Below are 14595 nucleotides of genomic sequence, written 5' to 3'. Positions count from 1 at the left end.
TACTTTACTATAAACTTGTTGGAGCCTGGAAAGCTATATCATGAAAGAAGCAGGATGTAAAACTCATGCAGTTAAATACGTGTATGAACTACATAAATCCTTATCCCATACAATATTCTCGTGCAGCTGCATTACGCAAATGAAGCAACTAAAAGGCCTTAAATGTGCATGAACATGCATTTCTAATTCACTAATCATAGTTACTACACAGGCCAAACAACTACTGCAACGCAGGCCAACGAACTAGAAGCCATACGCACAAAAAAAGAAAGAAATGAGAGCTTATAAAAGTTGATAACAGAACTACACAGATAAATATAGAAGGCTGAGATAAGATAAATGATACCTAAATAATCATACGTGTCACTTGATGAGTGGCATCAGTATCATTTGAACTATATTTCCAACCCAGCAAATCAATAGCTATTTATCTAAAAGAATTTAATTCGGATTGAGACATTTCATATAGTAATTATAGTAAATATTAAGTAAACATCACAGATGTATTACAATGTTTGCAACACAAATATGTAGGCTTCTATGCGAGTCGTCTCTATAAGAAATAAAATATGATTACCTATTGCTGTCTGGGTGAAGCTCACACATTTGATTATCATCACCAACAACTAATAAATATCCAGACGACGTCAAACCCTGAAACAGAGAAATACTTCCCCATCATATAATCATTATCGTAAACCCTGAATGCAACAAACATCAGATACGTGACCACTACACAAATGCAATTCAAATTCTAATACAGGGTTATAAAAAAATTAAATAAGGAGAAATTGTCTACCAATATTTTATATTGTATACATATTATAATGTAATAACTAATGAAATGACACCTCACTATTTGAGTTCCACATAATGGTTCTCACAACATAAGAATTTGAAGATTATTCTAAAGTAAGTTGAAAATACTAAACTGTAAAGAATATATCATCCATATGTACAATTGTAACAATCTGTAAGAAAAAAGGAAACTAGCTAAAGGACTTTTTCCTAATCATCTACCTATCATTTGGAAAGTAAGAGAGAAAGAAAAACAAGTTAAACTTAGTATTTCTTACCTAAATCCAAATGACAAAAAAGATTACCTTTGTGGGAGGATCATGAACTGTATAACAATCAGGAGTTACAACAGACAACCACGAACCAGGAAGCAGGTTATGTACAGAGTAAAACACACATTACTAAATACAAAAATATGAATCAACATTATTTTTTGTTTCCAGTGGCTGCCTTGGGGATTTATTCAACAATTGTATTCTAAATTTGTAACGTGGTTGCGATGTTTTGGCTAACTTTTTTCTTGAGACAACTTTTTTTTAATAAAAAAATGACCAAAATAGAGATGTATAACTCACAAGTCATGCCTAACAATCATATCCGGCTATTCATGCAACAGATGAACAATACATTGATATTATGCTTCTCTCAAACAAAATAATAAGAGTTATATAGCTGATTGTTTGTAGTTATCTTAACATACATAACCAAAATTATTCACTGCAGTCAAACAAACACATATTTCATTCAAATTAGGATATCAAACCTGGACAGGAAGCACCATGAGTGTTAACATCATCCGAGGCCTGTACATCAAGAGATATAATGCTTAGAGTTCTTGATAAATTAATTTTTATATCAAATACAATACATTACAAGCAGAACCCCAATTTCAAAATTAGGGTTTTAATTTAAAAAATCTCAAATTCAAATATGCTTATAAATGCTAATCTACTATATTTACTCACCGAATTAGGGTTCAAAATAATCAATCCAGCCAAGTCAACCAAATAACCTTATCCACTCATCGAATCGGAGTTTGAAAAGATCAAACTGGATGAGTACTTGAGAAGTAAAAGTCAAGAGAATAGAGGTGAGTAACTGGGTGAGTAGAAGACTAGATTTAGGGTCTTTGATGGTGAGATTTGAGAGAGAGAGAGGGAATCGAGAGAAAGGTATGAGAGATAGAGAGAAATAATATGAGGTGTTTGTTTTTAGTTTTTATTTAATGTATCTGAATGTAAAGGGGGGAAAGAAAAATGGTTAGGGAGGGAGTCAAAATTTGGTTAAAGTGGGAAATGAATTGGGAAGGCTCACGTTCAATTTTTAAAATTGAACTTAAGACATCGGTTTTCAAATAAACGATGTCTTAAAAATAGAAAGACATCAAATAAATGCGGGGTGATGTCTATTACGCTTTGGACATCAGTGGCATCAGTGACCGATGTATAATGTGTGATGTCTATTACCATTTTTCTTGTAGTGCTTTGATGCCTAGAAGAGCCCAATGTTTCTTGAGTTGACTTGATCTATTGGTTTGTTCAATGTAATTGGTGGTTGATGTAGCCAGCCAAGTCTTGTAGTATATTAAAGTGGGTGTGTAATAGAGCAGTGATGGGAAGTGGTCAGTTCCTGTGGTATTAAAGATCTATGCTATGGTGTTTAGTATCCTAGTTTTCCTGAACTGTTGTTGATTCTGCTACTGTCATTGTTGCTGTGATTGCTAGTTCTGTTAATCTAGATTTCTTTTATAAGTGGACCCCGATATTAAGGACCTGGGTACTGTGATTGGGCAGCATTTTCCTGATATAGGTGCACCGTTTAAACGGTGATACCTTCTGTCAAACATTTTATAATGTTTTGAATAAACTCATTTATATATCTCAGGAAAATGCCACCTAAGAAAGCTACCCAGTCTAAAGAAAATAGTAGTAGTTTTGCGAAGGGTCCAACTATAAATGAATTCTAGATTTGTTGCTCCAGCAGTAGTGACAACAGTTGTGGTTAATCTAACAAGTTCAGAAGCAGTGACTACTGTTGCAGCAGCAACAGCAAAGAGTGAGCCAAAGTGCTAGTTTTAAATCTTTCCAGAGTGTTAGACCCCCCCTGAGTTTAAAGGTGAGCCTAATCCAGTAACTGTTGAAGCATGGTTAAAAGAAATGGAGGAAGTTTTCAACCTCGTGCAAGTAAGTGATAATCTTAAGACCGATTATGTAAGTTGTTTCTTAAAAAAATGAAGTGAATTATTGATGGGAGTTAATCAGAGTGTTAGAAGGAGAAGGCCCTGTTCTATGGGCTAGGTTTACTGAGTTGTTTTTGGAGAAGTATTTCCCAGATTATGTGCAGAGTCAAATGGAAATTGAGTTTCTAGAACTGAAACAAGGTGAAAGAAGTGTGTTGGAATTTGAGGCCAAGTTTACAGAATTGGCCCGGTTAGTTCCTGAGTATGTAAGTATGGAGAGTCAGAAGGCAAGGAGGTTCCAACAAAGGTTGTAGCCTGAAATTTGCAGAGGAATTGTGGCATTGCAACTCCAGACATACTCCTCTATGGTTCAGGCCGCCCTAATAATGGAAAGTGAGCAAAAGTTGACTGTTAGGAACAAAAGTGATAAGAAAAGGAAGTCAGAAGGTGTTAAGGATAAAGCAAACCAAGGAGAATCCATTCAAGGATTTGAGAATTGGTTTGGCCGGAGCCGGAGTAAGAGATTCCGGAGATAGAATTTATTACCGGCTAGGTCTAGTGTTACTTTAGTTGTTTCCACTCCAGCCCAGTCAGTTAAGTGAGCAGTAGATTGCAAGTCATATGACAAGAGACGCAGTGCTGCGTGTAAGAAGAATGTGCGATATTTCAAGCGTGGACATCAGAGTCATTATGCATCGGAGTGTAAACCCAAAAATCCAGGAGTTATGTGTTATAATGGAGGAAGGGTTGATTATATTGCAAGGAGTTGTAGAATGGTTATTCAAGATACTACATCCCAAGGGTCAACATCCACTCAGCTAGAGATAAAACTTTCAAAAGAACCAAGAAATTAAGCGTTTAGAAGTTGGACGTAGTTGCAGTTGATCTGACACCCTTCGAGCTAGAAGAGTTTAATGTGATTTTTGGATCGAGTTGGTTGTCCTGTAGTAAGGTAAGGAGTGGTTTTTAGAAGAAGAGAATTGTAAAGTGTACAGAAGCCAATAGTAAGGTAAGTTGCTGAATGTAGAAGCAACATAAGAAATTCTTCCAATTGAGCTGGGAAAGGAGTAATAAGCTAAGAATATAAGGTAGATCCACCATGTGCAAAGATACGAAGAAGAGAAAGTTGGAGTAATAAATAAATGCCCTGGAGTCTCTAAGTCAGTGAAATGAAATAACCAGCGTGGTGACTGTGAAAGTGATTGGAAGGGAAGTGAGTATACTAGATAGAAACCTCTGAGATGCACCAGTGATGTTGCTGGAAAGAGGAATGAAAATTATGAGATTGTATACTGATTATTGGGAACTTAACGAAATGATAAATAAGAATAGGTAACCTCTGTAAAGGATTGGTTACTTATGTGACCTAGTTCAAGGAGTGTGTGATTTCTGCAGGATTGACTTAAGACACAACATGAGGGCATGTCAAGAATTACGATTAGGTTGAGTTAAGAGCGTTGTAAGGTGGGTGATATCATGTGGAGTGTCAAGTAGATGAGTCGTCTATAAAGATTTAAAGAACATGGTGTATAAGAAGTACTTGGAAAAGTCCATTGTATTTATTGATAACATCCTCGCCCATCTAAGGGCTAAGGAAGGCCAAGTTGAAAACCTAAAGAAATGTTTGCGAAAGGTTGAGAAGTAGCAATTGTATACTAAGCTGCAAGAGTATGAGAATTGATCAAAATTGATTATGAACCATAGTTGTTTAAGTGAATATCCACCAAGAAGGATCCATGCAGGGATAGATGTTTGAGTAGAAAAGGAAATTGAATATTATTAAGATCATTGAAGAGTAAACGGAAGAATGGAAGAAGTTAGAAATTGAAGATTCAAGTACCTGGAGGTAATGAGGAGTAATTGCATGAGATAACTTTTCAATCAGAAGGAATGGAAGGAATCAAGAAGTGTTAAGAAGAAGAATGAATCAAGAATTGGATGGTTCAAATGGAAAGAAAAGTTGCACCCAAAAAGGATAATAGAGATATTGTTAAGTCTTGAATTAATTTAGTACATCAAGAGTGTGATAGTGTACTCGGGAAAGAGTTGAGACAACTCGAGATATACAAAGTGGGAAAGCGGATTTGCATCGAAAGAATATGAATATATAGAATGAGGATCGGGGTAGAGGCAAAAGTTTTGCCCTGAAAAGGATTGGTTAAGTTTGAATAGAAAGGACAAGTTGAGTCCTCAATATAGTGAATCATTAGAGGTATTGATAAATATAGGTAAAGTTGCCCATGAGTTGGCATGGTTGTTGCAGTTGCAGTATATGTATATAATGTTTTTGGTGTATCAATATTAAGGTGATATGCATCTGATTCGGACCAAGTTATTGATTAGGAGCCAATGTGCTCTTATCCAAAATTATTCTGCGTGGAATAATCAATCCAAATTCTAGATCGTTAAGAGCGAGTCCTTAGTAATGAGTTTATGTCTATAGTGGGTATGCGATGAATAAATCCTCGAATAGAAGAGTCTACCTGGAAGTTAGAGTCAGATATGCTTGATAAATATCCTCATTTGTTTAGATAAGTCAGATTCTGGGGACAGAATCTTTTTAAGGGGGAAAGGATATAACGACTCGTGTATTTTTATTTTATTTTATTTTATTTCTAATATTTGGAAGTGTAATAAAGGTTTAAGTAAATAAATAAAATGTGTGTATTGGTTTTGGCAGCAGTTATGGATTGTTATTTAATTATTTATGATTGTTGTTATGTGGGATTGAATTATGTGATTTATTAGTGAGATATATGATTTTATTTTTGCTTATAAAAAGTGATTTTATTGTAGTTTTAATTTCATAAATACTTGGAAGATTTCTAAAATTAGTTTTATAATTTTATAATTTTGATAATTATTTTTAGGACTTTATAGAATTGAGAAATCAAGACTTAATTAATTACTTATTTTTAAATGATTTTCTGATTGGGTTTATTTGTAAAATTTATATTTAATTATGGAAATCTTCAAAAATTATGAAACTCATATTTTATGAAGGTTATAATATTCGGAGAATTTTAAAATTATTTTGGGAATTTTCGGGAATCGTTTCACCCGCGCGTCGTCTTGTTATTTGTTAAAAAGCGGGTACGAAGAGCACCTTAAAAAGTGTTTTAAAAATTTTGAAATTCACGTTTTATAAACTCCGGGATATTTATGACATTTTGAAATTATTTTCGAAATTTTCTGAAATCACTTTTCGTACACCCAGATTCGTTAATTTCAATTCTGGGACAAACCGAGCCATAAAACCCTCGTATTTATCTTATATACTACGTGTTAATTTATTAAAACAGGAGGACACATTTTGCTTTGGTTGTTGTGGAAGCTGTCAAACAAAAAAAAAGTAAACCCCCTCCCCTTTTTCTTTCTCTTCATCCCTGTTATAGTCTCTTGTCTCTCTCTTTTACTCTCCTGTCCGCGTTTTTCTTCCTCCTCCTCTTCTCGGTGTTCCGGTCACCTCTGTTCCTGTTCTCCGGCTTGTTTTCTCCGGTGAGCCGTCGCTTTTCTTGAGCTTGCCTGGTTCAATTCCTATATACATACCTATCATCATATATATATACGGTTTTGTATGTGCTTGATTGTGTGTGGTGTGTGTTCGATTGTGTGTGAGGTGTGTGTGTGTGCGCGGCTGCGGCCGTGTGTTTGTGTCCGTGTGCTGTGCTTCTCTGTGGTTTGTTCAGTTGGGCTTGTGATGGTTTTCTGTTGGGCCTTGTTGGGCCGAGTTGTGCAGTGAATATTTTTGTTATAATCCTAAAATTTTATTTCTTTTTCTGCAGGAATTATTGAGTAAAATTCGTGATATTATTAATTCGTGTGGGAAATTATTTTTAATAAATCGGTGGAATTTATTTGGATACCCGAATATTTCGGGCACCAATAAATTTTGTCGCTGTACCGCGATGACTCGTTACGAGCGGACGGTGGACGGTGATGACGTTATTCTGAGTCCTACAAATTAATACATAAATACGAGTATAAATATAAGATGCAATAATAATAATTAGTTGGTTAAATTGGTGTTTGGGATTTGTGAAATGGATTTCGGTTGTATTGGTAGATTAAATTGTTGGATTGTTCGTTGCGATTGACGTCGAATTGTTCGACGGGTAGGCCGATAAACAGTGGATGTGCTGCCCAAATTTTTGGAAATTAAATTCAGAAATTCGGGATATACCCTGTAATTATCGGAATATCGAACGAGTATAAATAAGTATATACATATATTCTGTGCGGAACATGATTGTATGTTGCGGTGAATGTTTTGTTAAAACTCAATGACCCTAATTTCGCAAAATGACGAGTATACGTATTTTTTGAAAACAAACACCGAACCTATTTCCGAGATTGTGAACCCTAATCGTTGCGCGTGTTATTATAATCTATATAATTACGAGTTGGGATTTGATACCGAATGGGTAGATGTGTTATTGAGGATATGTCAAGCATACCTAGACGTCTAACGTAGGGTATTTCGGCTCTGTAGGTTCTACTCGAAGGACTCAGGAGTTGTAATCGAACTAATATAATCTAGTGATCGGTCGGCTAGTGCCTCGAGGTGCCCAAGCGAAGAACCCTGAGAGTCTTGGATACTATCTTGAAATAGATTGCTGCGAAGCAGGGGTCTTCTAGTGAGACAATCAATTTTCCATGAGAGTCGAACATTCAAGTCTATCAAAATCAGTCAGTGATAGTTGTAAAGCTCTGCAAGGGAAGTACCCCTGGCCATTCTTTTATGGTTCAGTGCATATGAATAGCTAAATGTTTTACTTTCGTAATGGAACAGAAAAGTTTTAAGTTACGTATCTCCCGTATTTGAAATGTTGTTTAAAATTATGTTTTGGGGAAAAGTAACTTCTGAAAACACCTATCTCTAAACGTGATTTAAATGAAAAGAGGATTTGAATAGTGTGCTGTGACATAATTGATTTTGAAAAAGAGATAAGTAAAAGTGATTTTGAAAACTGGATAAAACGATCAGATATGGGATACGTTGGGGCCAGAGTAGGCCTATTGAGGTGGTAAGAGGCTAATTTGGTTGCGCGCACTGTATAACCGATTAGTCCAGCAGGTCAGAGACCTAGCTAGTCTTTGAGTTCCGGAACAGGTAAATGAGATGGTAGTTAGAGCCGTCTGGTGTTGATAGCCTGATCAGCTGTCTTCACATATCTGCTACATATCTTGTTTGGATTTGTGATGTCCGTAATGGCATGAGTAGTTGATATAGCGGATTTGGAAATGAAAATGGCATGTTGGAATTATTCTCTGGTATTTATGCACAGCACACTACTGATGTTATTATTTTACAGAGCATGCTAGTTTTGAATATCCAGTTTATGAATGTTTACTTATTTTCTAAGCAAGTTGTGAATTCAGTTCCTATAACTTCTTTACTTTAAACTGTTTTACTCGTTATTCATATAGTGGTGTTGCTGAGCAAGAAATTGCTCACCCTTGCAGAATATTTTGTATGTATTGCAGATGCCTAGGAGATTCTTGTGCGGTAGTCAGGGCAGAGTTCCAGCTCCTTTTGTGTCAGGCTCCTCTGAGGTAGTTGTGCTCAGACCAGATGAAGTCTGTTGAGTTGCTGCGTTAAATTAGTGGTCAGGATTGTGTAAGGCAATTCAGGTTGTGTTAGTTGAGTAACTTAAGTCATACTTAAACCTGGAAAAGGTCTTGGTAAAGGGGTCGTAGTTATGTATTATTAATGAGTTGGACTGATTTATGATTGTTATTATTGTTGTTGGTGACGTCAACTCCTGACCCCGGGGTTGAGGCCGTCACACATGACAAAGGGTTTTGTTTTGTTGGTTGATTTTGGGCCATGCAAAATTAACCATGGTAAAAAGATAAATCAATTGCTAAGACAAAAAGAGAAGTAACCAAGCATAATTTCATAAAACAAAAAGAGGGGAGTTGACTTTGCTTATTTGCTCTCGGCTTCTTCATTCTAAGGAAGAGAAAATTTCAAGAATCCAAGCTTCACTTCATAAACAAATCCAAGGTAAATTCCTGAGCTTCTTGATGATTAGATAAGTATATCCTAGGAGTTTAAGCTTCCAATTCCTCATGAATCTCTTCCAATAAATCAAGGAAGAAGATGATGAATAGTTACTTTCAAGAAATTACTTTAGTTTTCTTGATTTTTTATGAAAGTTTAAGGTTATACAAGCAAGGATCAAGGTTCTTTTAGGAATTCAAAGCTCTTGTATTGTGTAAGAAAGCTTTAAGAAGGTATAAACTTCAAAACCTAGCTTTACTTTTGAGTATTTAGGAATGGTTTTGGTTGATATAGTATATGAGAAGCATGATGCTTGTTTGCTTAAAGTTTGGTTGGGTTAGTAGTGATTTTGATGGTTGAATCTTGTTTATTGTTAATGAACCTTAAGTATAGTTAGTAGCTCTTGTTTGAGATTGAATGAGTTGGATAATCATGAGGTTATGGACTGATGTAGTAAGGGTTTGGGTGAAATTTAGTTTTATTGGTGGTTGTGAGTTGATTTGTGGTTGTTTGGAGTGGTTTAAAACTTGGTAATCGCGTAAACATAGTCGTCGTAATGCCCATTTTCATACAACTGCTTGTTCTTAGTGTTCGGGAAAGAGAGCTAACTCTTTAATCTGTAACTTTTCGATGTTTAGCTAGATCATGTCGTAAGCTTCATTTTGATATGTGGTTCGCTTGAATCCGATGTACGGTTTAGGAGAAACGACCGTTTTAAGTAATAACTTTCGCGAACGAACCATTACCCCTCACCTTATTTTGAAACCTTGGTTAAGGTCCTTAAATGACTAATTGGAGTATGAAACAATTATTTAAGGTTAATAGGTCAGTTGGTAGAGTATTGGCGAATGAGTCGTCTTAAAATTTATAACGGTTAATTTATGAAAAATGGTGGAGCCGAGGGTACTCGAGCTACTTATGTGAATAGTTAAGCGCAAAAGCGAATGTTAGGGTCCAATTGGTTAAAGTCTAGTTTCTTAAATGACCGTGGTTTAATTCTAACTTATATGTGGTTTATAGGTTACCAGACTCGCCCCAGGCCTTTTACCACCCCTAGTCGCTCAGGCAAGTTTTCTACCTGTATAACTGTTGTTGTGATGTATATATGTATATGCATTATCTTGCGATAAGTGCATGATTGTTATTAGCAAATCTTGCGATATATTGGAGCATGTTGATATGATATATATGCATGCCTGTTTTGTAATCTTGATACCTTGTTATCAATTCAAATGCTTATAAACTGCATAATACCTATGCTAGAGATAAGTAGTAGCTGCGTATGCCCTTAGTATAGGGGACCCAAAGGTGAACATTTTTCTAAACCGGGAGTCGATGTTCCCGAGTATAATATATGTATATTTATATATATATATATAGTTTTCTATAACTATTAATCGAATAAGGTATATTCGATGGTTTTGAATAATAATCAAACTTATTTTCGATTATTCAAATAAGGATCGTACTTTCGTATAAGTATATCTTTTGTTATTTATTATTCGTTACAAGTATGAGTTTTGCAACTTCTACTTCAATTATTTTATAAAGATCATCCTTTATGGGAATATTATTTAAATAATAATATTCAGATATTTTCTAATATATCGGGACTGATTTATTTTATTAAATCATCATTACTCTAAACATTCTTTAAAATGTTTTCGAGTCTTCAAAATGATTTTAAAAGTTAGAGTGGATCCCAAAACTCGTTTTCAAATTTAAGATCTCCCTTTCGAAGGGGACTTGAATACTCGCTCAAAAATCTAAGGGATCCGTCTCTGTGGTGTATTTTATATTCGCAACGAGGTTACGGTTTTGATAAAAGAAATTGATTACTTGCCCAGCGTTCGGGAAGTAAGTCCATCTAATTGAGTCGGCATAAGCGACAGGCCAGGGTACGGTCTATCAAAGTGTAAGTGGCTGGGTGGCAGTCCATCAACGCATAAGAGGTCGGGTGGCGGTCCAGCACAAGGTCCTAATGCGGCCAGGGTGATGACCGATGGGGGATTCATCCATCTACTAGTAGAAAAGGTTACTTATTGGTATCTTTGCCTGATCAACAAGATATCGGGTTTATGCCAAATTCTCTTCGTTCCAAATTCATTGGATATTACAACTCTGTTTATACTTTTCATGACAGAGGTTTTCAGGGAATGTATGAGAGATATATATAGGTATATATATATATATATATATCGGGACTTAATGAAGTATCTCGTAACTTCATTTCATTCAAATAATAATTCAAAGATTGAATCTATTCAAGTCTTATCTTGTAGTCCCATCTGTGTGACGAACTTCGAAAACTTATTATACTTTGAACAGTGGCAGTTCAAGTAGTTTTCTAAAATGATATATGTATAGTGAAGTATTTGGTAACTTCATCTCCCTTTAAGCTTATATCCAATAATTAATTATCTTACATTTGATAAAGATTTCCAGTAAGTTGTCTATTTAGATACTTGCATTATTGATTACATTATATATTATCTTGCGAGCTGTAATGCTCACTCTTGCTTCATTTCTATATCACACAAAAACAGTTAGGAAGGATGGCCAGACTCAAGCAAATCCAGCGCAAGAGCGTGGGAAGCGTCCCACGTCTTCCCATTGATATCATAGCTGCTATAGCTGCAGAGGTAGATCTATCTATAGGCCAAGCATTCTACATTTGGGAATCAATTATGTATAATTATAACTTGTGTTGGATAATGGCAACTAATTGTAAACTTATTAAGTAATCATTTTGGGTTGTAATAACTTTTAATTTGTGGATTCAAGGACTTGTACTTATTTCAATTTCATCTCTGAGACTATAACGTGTTGTGGTGTGTGTTATTGCGGGGTCACAATATCAGGTTATTTATTTTAATTAAGTTAAGTGATATTTACGGAAAGAAAGACCGTGTTGACCCGCATTCCCGACCCCGGATCTGGGGGTGTTACAGAAATGGTATCAGAGCTAAGCGTTATAAACCTCAGAGATGATGCGACGATATAATAATAAACTCACAAAGATAATAAGAACTCTTGCCAAGTTTATGGTCGGACTACTTAAAGTAGCGCTGACAGTTAAAACCCTTACGGGAATTCTTATAAGTATCATGATAGTAACTTAGCTCGTTTAATGTGTAGGCGCATGAGATAGAGGACCCAGAGATGTTCGAGCGTGAGCATGATGAGGCATTGCTAGATGCCGAGGATCAGGAGGAGCCTGAGGAGGATGAGATGGAGGAGGAGGAGTTAGAGACAGAGGTTATTGCAATTTCAGATGAGGAGGACCAGGATGAGGTCCCAGTAGCTGAGGAGCATGTCGGTGCTATCGTGGAGTATACTAGTACTCCCTACCCTCACTCCCCGTGGTTAAAGCTCCTACCCCTCCACCACTATCTTGGAGCCCCTATGATGACAGCTCTGAGACCTACACTTTTGAGCCCAGGCAGACCGAGGAGGCATCCCAAGTGGATTCGGATTCACCACCTCTCGACCCTGCCCATAGGCAGTCTTTGTTAGTTCACGGCTATGTTCATGATGTTCTGAGGACTCAAGTGGCTTTGCTGAGGCCCGGCTGGATGAGGCTAGGATAGAGTTAGATGCAGAGAGAGCTGGTAGGCGTGCACGAACTCATGAGGCTAGAGCTACCATACCCTGATCTTTGAGGAGAGAGCTGACTGGAATAGAGCTTATGGCCCGTGCGAGACTCCGATCACTTCATGGAGACAGACATGGCAGGATATCCAGGAGGCAGGCTGATTATATTTTCCGTCGTACGATGGAGAGAGTGTGGGAGTTGACCCACTCTGGTGATTGATTCAGGACCAGTGATGTGGTAGTCTAGGTGTCTAGTTAGTCAAGGCCATAGTAAGAGCCAGTTTTCCGAGATAGTTGACTTGTATATAGTACCCATTTCTCTAACTAGACAGATAGACTCATGTATTTCACTTTTGGGCAGATGACTGTAGCACTGTTGTAGTTTTGACCAGATCGAACTATGTATTTCCCGTATTATGTATATATTTGTTTCCTTTCCGTTAAGTTCCTTAGTGACGAGATCTCTGGTTTATCTTTATTATTACTGCACTTCTTGTGATTAGAACTGTCATAATATAATAAAATTTGAGATATGTTCTCCCCATTATAAAAACTGTGCAAGGCACGATCTTATGTATGATTATGACCTAACATTGAATTTTCCAAAATTTATCAGTATTATGCCGCCAAGAAGGATTGGAACTAGGACGAACCCTGGATTTGAGGACGAGGGAAGCCATAACCAGGATGGTAGAAACCAAGAACACAATGAAGAGGAAGATGAGTATTATGTTGAACAGGATGACTCCTAGTATAAAAAGGAGGAGGAAACATTTGATGTTGAAGGATTTGAGATAGAGGCTGAAGAAGGAGAAGCTGAGGTTGAGCAACAGGTACCAAACCCAGACATGGATCCCATGAGGAAGTTCATGCAACTACTAAGGCAGAACTTGGAACATCAACCAAACCCACCCCCTCAAGAAAATAAAAATGATGTGGCAAACTCTTTCAGGGCTTTAAGTCCCTTAAGCCCCCTGAGTTCCACGGATCAGCCGACCCAGTTGAGGAAAGGGCATGACTAAAGGAAATGGAGAAATCCTTTGAGATTCTGAGTACCGACCTGAATTCCCGAACCCGGATCTGGGAGTTTTACAGTGAGCGTGCCCGCGCTGTCCTAGTGCGCGGCCGCGCCGTGTCCCTGTTCGGAAAAAAATAAAAACAGCAGTTTTAAGAGAAAGTCGGGATTTTTAACCAAAAATCAATTCCAACCTGATTTTTACTCTTCCACGTCCCATAATTCCCTCTCCTAATCAATTCCATTATTCCCATGATTCCCACAATCAATTCTTACTTCTATTCTTTATAGATTTCACATCTCTCCACCTATAAATACATACACTTACACAAAACTTTTCCACCACATCACAAACTCTCAAACATAAATTCTCTCTAAACACTTAAGCTTTTATTCTCTCTTCTGCAATCCCGATGCACCCAAGAGGCAAAGAACACAAGTTGACAGCAGCACCATCGATTCTTCATCTACGGGTGGTGTGAGGCCCAAGTTTTCTACTCCTGAGACTGAGGAAGAGTACACGAGGCTTCTCTCGAAGCCTATTGCTAAGTAGCGAGGTTTTTTTCCATCAGGGAAGGATGGTAAGCTGTTAAATATGATTCTCGGGATGGGCTGGGTTCCTTTTTGTGAGGTACCCGCTGCTGTGCCCATGAGTGTTGTGCGGAAGTTCTACGCGAACGCCAAGGAGGAGAAGAATAATTTCACAGTGGTGAGGGGGAGGACTATAGAGTACAGTGTTGAAGCTATCATGACGGTGATTGAGCAGCCCACGAGGAAGGTGTGTCAGGACACTTGGAACGATAAGACTTCGGAGGACTTAGATTTGGATCTCATCGTTCCTACTATGTGAGACTCATTGGAAGTTCAAGAGGGGCACTACTGATTACTCCACATTTCCTGCGTCATGCATGAACAAGTTTGCACGGTCTTGGAACTCGTTTATTTGTGCTAATATCATGCCATCTTCGCATGTGCATGAGATTACTGTGGAACGTGCTCGTC

General features: G+C 37.1%; 1 long non-coding RNA gene across 1 annotated transcript; it reads right to left on the bottom strand.

Moving 5' to 3' along the window:
* Nucleotides 1–551: 551 nt before the first annotated feature.
* LOC141677132 (uncharacterized) lies at nt 552–2079 on the bottom strand. Its single transcript, XR_012557341.1, has 3 exons — nt 1764–2079; nt 1562–1601; nt 552–654 (listed from the first exon to the last, which is right to left on the bottom strand). It is a non-coding gene; the product is annotated as an uncharacterized LOC141677132 (long non-coding RNA).
* Nucleotides 2080–14595: the final 12516 nt, after the last annotated feature.

The sequence above is a fragment of the Apium graveolens genome, chromosome 8, assembly GCF_009905375.1.
Source record: "Apium graveolens cultivar Ventura chromosome 8, ASM990537v1, whole genome shotgun sequence".
Taxonomy (NCBI): Eukaryota; Viridiplantae; Streptophyta; class Magnoliopsida; order Apiales; family Apiaceae; genus Apium; species Apium graveolens.
This window is presented reverse-complemented; position numbering and strand designations above follow the sequence as displayed.